Here is a 6,000-nt window from a genome sequence, read left to right on the forward strand (position 1 = left end):
CAGTTTTCAAAACATTTATTTTTATTTATTTGGCTGTGTTGATTCTTACTTGCCACATGTGGGATCCTTTTTTGTTGTTGCGTCATGTGGGAGCTAGTTCCCCAACCCGGGATTGAGCCTAGACCCCCTGCATTGAGGGTGCAGAGTCTTAGCCACTGGACCACCAGGGAAGTCCCCTTCTTCCAGATTTATATGGTAACTGAAATTTGGTTTTCCTCCTCCAGACTCAGTTGGAGCATCACCATCTCCAGGAAACCCTCTTTACCTCCCCAGGCAGCGTTTTGTGCCCCACAGTCCCTGCTGCCTCCATCAGGGTCCTGGGTATTATCAAGAGCCCTACCACATGTCCCAGTTTCCCAGTTATGAGCTCCTTGGTTCTGCTGTGCGTCCTCCAGACCCACCATTTCTGCCGTTCTTCCAGGGGCCTCCTAGACATTCCCTCCTGTCTGGCCCACCTTTGGCCCCTCTTCCTCCAGTCTTTCTTCACTCTAAGAGGCCTTGGTGAGATCTGATGGGAGCTCTTCCCTCAGCTTGTCCCTCTTCGTCACCAACCCCTCTTTATTCTACACCCGCCCCAATGCCTTTCCTTCCCTCTGCCTCCAGGAAGAAAAAGCTCCCCTCATTCCAAAACCAACGAAGTACCCTTGCTATGGGTCTCACCTTCACCTTGCCTCCTCTGAGAGGCTACCCCCCCCCCCGCCCCCGCCCTGTGGTTAGTTATGTCTCTCTCTCTCTCTTTTAAACAAATATTTACTTATTTAGTTGGCTGCATCAGGTCTTAGTTGCAACAGGTGGAATCTTTGTTGCCACACGAACAAGTCTTCCATTGCAGCGCACAGACTCTAGTTGTGGCACGAAGGCTCAGTAGTTGGGGCGCCCTGAGATGCTCCAAGGCATGTAGAACCTTAGCTCCTGGACCTGGGATCCGACCTGTATACCCTGCATAGCAGAAGGGATTATTTTTTTAATTAATATGTTTACAAAATATTTATTAGGCTTCGCTGGTCTTAGATGTGGCACGCAGGATGTGCAATGTTTCAGTTGCAGTATGCAAACTCTTAGTCATGGCATGTGGGGTCTAAGTTCCCAGGACCCCTGCATTGGGAGCATGAAGTCTAAGCCACTGGATCACCAAGGAAGTTCATATATCTCTTTCTTTCTCTGTCTCTTTCATGTTTAATTTCTGTTTAGACTGATACCTCCCTTTCACCTCCACCCAATATTTTGAAAGTACCCGGTTATGAACTGAGTATGTGCTCAGTCATGTCCGACTCTGTGTGACCCCATGGACTGTAGTCTGCCAGGCTCCTCTGTCCATGGGATTTCCCAGGCAAGAATACTGGAGTGGGTTGCCATTTCCTTCTCTATATGAACTGAGTACCCCGCCCCCAGTTGATATTTTGAAATCCTAGCCTCCAATGTGATGATATTTGGAGGTGGGGTTTTGGAAGGTAAGTTTAGATGAGGTCATGAGAGTGGGTTCCCATGATGGGATTAGTGTCCTTCTAAGAAGAGGAAAAGAGACCAAAGTTTTTTCTCTCTCCACCAGATGAGGTCACAGTTAGAAGGCCACCATCCACGAATCAGGAAAAGAACCCTTACCAGAAGCCAAATCTGCTGGCATCTTAATCTTGGGCTTCCCAGCCTCCAGAATTATGAGAAATAGGTATCTTTGGTTTAAGCCACCCACTGTGTGGTATTTTGTTGTGACAGTCCAAGCCGACTAACATACCGTCTACAGTCTGCACTCCGTGCATTCGTTTCCTCATTAGCGTGTGTGTGCGCTCGGTTGTGTCCAACCCTTTGCAACCCCATGAATTGTATCCCGCCAAGCTCCTCTGTCCATGGAATTCTCCAGGCAAGAATACTGGAGTGGGTTGCATTTCCTACTCCAGGCGATCTTTCCCATCTAGGGACTGAAGCCATGCCTCCTGCATTGGCAGGTGGATTCTTTACCACTGAGCCACCTGGGAAACCCCCATTTCCTCATACCTCCCCTTATTCCTTGACTCAGTCTGACTTCACCCCACCACCACTTCAAGGGCACTGCTTTAGCCAAGGTCATGGACCGCTTCTGACTTCCAGAGCCCTTCTTTCTCACATTCAACACCATTGACCACCCTCTCTTTCTTGAGCACATAGCAGTCAGAGTCCAGACATTTCACAAGTGTCAAGCTGGCACAAATTAAAAAGTCAGGTAATATTAAGTGTTGGTAAGGTTGGGAAGTGACAGGAATGCTTACATACTGCTAGTGGGAGAGAGAATCAGTTCACTGGAGAGCAATTTGACAAACTGATAAAGAACATTCAATGTGCAGTGGACAGAGTAACAGACCCCAAAGTCAGCCACGTCCTCATCCCTGAGACCTGTGGATATGTCACCTTCCATGGTGAAAAGAACTTTGCAGCTGTGATTAAATCAACGATCTTGAGATGCAGAGAGTGCTGGATCACCCAGGTGGGCCCAGTGTAATCACAGGGGTTCTTAGAAGGGAGAGGCAGGAGGGTCAGAATCAGAGAAGACACAACAATAAAATTGGCGTGTTGGAGTCAGTGAGAAACTTGAAGACAGTATGTTGCTGGCTTTGAAGACGGAGAAAGAAGCCACAGCAGACAGCCTCTAGAAACCGGAAAAGGCAAGGAAGTGGGTTCTCCCCGAGAGATGCTAGAGGGGGTGCACCCCTGCCAGTGTCTTGACTTCAGTCCAGGGAAACCCATTATAGACTCCTGACATCCGGAACTGTAAGAGAATATGTCTGTGTTGTTGGGTCCAGTGGCTGGGACTCTGTGCTCTCAAGGCAGGGGACCCTGGTCAACTAGATCCCGCGTGCCACAACTAAGAGTTCACATGCCGCAACTTACTTCCTGCATGCCAAAACGAAGATTCAAGATCGCACATTCTGCAACGAAGACCCAGGGCAGCCAAATAAGTAATGAATAAATAAATTATGTGTGTTGTTTTAAAGCACAAATTCGGCAATTTGTTACAGTAGCAATAAGGAGCTAATACAGGCTTCTCGGAACATTCACTGCCTTGGACTGGAAGACAGGAACAGGAATATTTGCAGTGACTCTACTTGTAATAACAAGAAACTAGAAACAGCCCCAATGTCCAGGGCAATGAAACACTTCATACTACGCTCAGAAATGGGCAGGTTGCAGCTACGCACGTCAATCTGGTTGAATCTCACAAACAATACCTCGAATAAAGGCAGCAGTCTCAGAAGAGTACATTCAGTATAATAATGTTTATGTAAAGTTTAGAAACATGCAGAGCCATACTTCATATTGCTTGGAGATATGTACAAAGTACGGGAACAATAAATAACCAAATTCAGCAGCGTGGCAGTCTGGCAGAAGAAGGACGGAATTGAGGTGACAGAGGGGACTTCAATGGCATTAAGAGATAGTTCAGGGATTTCCCTGGCAGTCCAGTGGTTAAGACTCCATGCTGCCAATGCAGGGAGTGTGGGTTCAACCCCTGGTAGGGAACTAAGATCCCAAAATATATATTTTTAAATTAGAATTAAAGAGATAGTTCAGTTTCTTAGGCTGAGTGTAGGTACACACAGGTGCATACTTTGGGGTAAGCCTGAAAATTTTTATATAAAATTGGTGGTTCAGAGGTAAAAAAATTCACCAGCCAATGCAGGAGATGCAGGAGGCACAGGTTTCATCCCTGCTTCAGGAAGAGCCCCTGGAGAGGGAATAGCAACCCACTCCAGCACTCTTGCCTGGAAAATCCCATGGACAGTGGACCCTGGTGGGCTATATGGTCCACGGAGTCGCAAAGAGTCGGATATGCCTGAGTGACTGACCGCACGCTCACCCAATAATTTTAAGGGTATATTTTTAGACCTTAGCTTTGAAGTCAGACAGCTTGAAGTCAGCTTGGGTCCCCTTCTGAGCTCTGCTGCTTCCTATGTGACCAAGAGCAAATTCCTCAATTCCCAGAGTCTTAATGATACCATCTCTGAAGTGGGTGGTTGAAGGATTCAGGGACTTGATATGTGTCTAACACAATGCTTGCCACTTCATCATGCTCCAGAAACAGCAGCTGCAATGGGTTCCTCTTTCTAGAAACAATCCCTTCGATTTAATTTATGGAGCACCTACTTTCTGCCAGGGACTCCCAGGGGCTGCCCAAAGAAAGGGGACACTTTATCCTCAGGATTCTGCTCCCTGGTTCAGTCTTTAAATTCATTATTCTCCAAGGAGTCAATCATCACTCCCTTTTTTTTCTTTTCTTTTTTTTTTTAAAAGCAGCTTTATTGAGATACATGCCATACAAGTCAACAATTTAAATTGTACACTTCAGTGGGTTTTGGTATATTCACAGAATTGTGAATCCATTGGCACAATTTTAGAACATTTTCATCACCCCCAAAAGAAACTACCTGGAATTCCCTGGTGGTCCAGAGGTTATGACTCCATGCTTCCACTGCAGGGGGTTCGATCCCTGGGCAGGGAACTCAGATCCCATACGGCAAAACAACAAAAACAAACCAAAAACTCTCTACTCATTAACAGTGACTCCCCAGTTCCTCCAAATCCCGACTCCCACCACCAGCCCCAGGCAACTAACCTACTTGCCTGTTCTGAATCTTTCACATTAATGGAATTCTTTAATATGTGATTTTTCATGACCAGCTTCTTTAAAAACATAATGTTTTTAAGATTCATTCTTGGGAAAAAGTGAAAGTGAAAGTCGCTCAGTCATATCCAACTCTGCGATCCCATGGACTATACAGTCCCTGGAATTCTCCAGGCCAGAATACTGGAATGAGTAGCCTTTCCCTTCTCCAGAGGATCTTCCTGACCCAGGAATCGAACTAGAGTCTCCTGCATTGCAGTCGGGTTCTTTACCAGCTGAGCTTAATTCCTTTTGACTTTTTGTTGGTACATACATGACATAAAATTTACCATTTTAATCATTTTAAAGAAGGTTCCAGTTCCTTCACCAACACTTGTTATTATCTATCTTTTTTTTGATTGTTAATTACTTTTATTTTATTTTTTATTTTTTAATTTTTTAGTTTTTTAGTTTTTAAATTTTAAAATCTTTAATTCTTACATGCATTCCCAAACATGAACCCCCCTCCCACCTCCCTCCCCATAACATCTCTCTGGGTCATCCCCATGCACCAGCCCCAAGCATGCTGTATCCTGCGTCAGACATAGACTGGCGATTCAATTCTTACATGATAGTATACATGTTAGAATGCCATTCTCCCAAATCATCCCACCCTCTCCCTCTCCCTCTGAGTCCAAAAGTCCGTTATACACATCTGTGTCTTTTTTCCTGTCTTGCATACAGGGTCGTCATTGCCATCTTCCTAAATTCCATATATATGTGTTAGTATACTGTATTGGTGTTTTTCTTTCTTTTTTTTAATTATGATTCTCCTAGTGGGTATGAAGTGTTGTCTCATGGTTTTGATTTGCATTTCTCTGATGACACATGATGTTCACCATCTTTTCTTATGCGATTTGTTGTTTTTAATATCTGCTTTATAGAAACATCTACTCTGATCCTTTGCCCATATCTGTCTCTTTATTGTTGAGTTTGTAAGAGTTCTTTATATATTCTGGACGCTAGTCCTTTATCAGGGATATGGTTTATAATTTTCTCCCATTCTGTAGGTTGTCTTTTCACTTTCTTGATGGCGCCCTTTGATGCACACAAGTTTTTACAAAAAGTTTGATGAAGTCCTATTTGTCTATTTTTTTCTTCTGCTGCTTGTGCTTTGACATCATATCTAAGAAATCATTTTATAACTCTAGGTCATAAAAATTCACCTTTATGTTTTCTTCTAAGGTTTTATAGATTTTAGCTCTTCCATTTAGGTCATTGGTCCATTTTGAACTAATCTTTGTATATGGTGGGAGTTAGGGGTCTGACTTCATACTTTTGCATGTGGACATCCAGTTATTCTAGAACAGATACATACACATCCTCTTTTAAAATCCAGACCTCACACCATTTCACACCAGTCAGAA

The sequence above is a fragment of the Ovis canadensis genome, chromosome 24, assembly GCF_042477335.2.
Source record: "Ovis canadensis isolate MfBH-ARS-UI-01 breed Bighorn chromosome 24, ARS-UI_OviCan_v2, whole genome shotgun sequence".
NCBI classification, from domain to species: domain Eukaryota; kingdom Metazoa; phylum Chordata; class Mammalia; order Artiodactyla; family Bovidae; genus Ovis; species Ovis canadensis.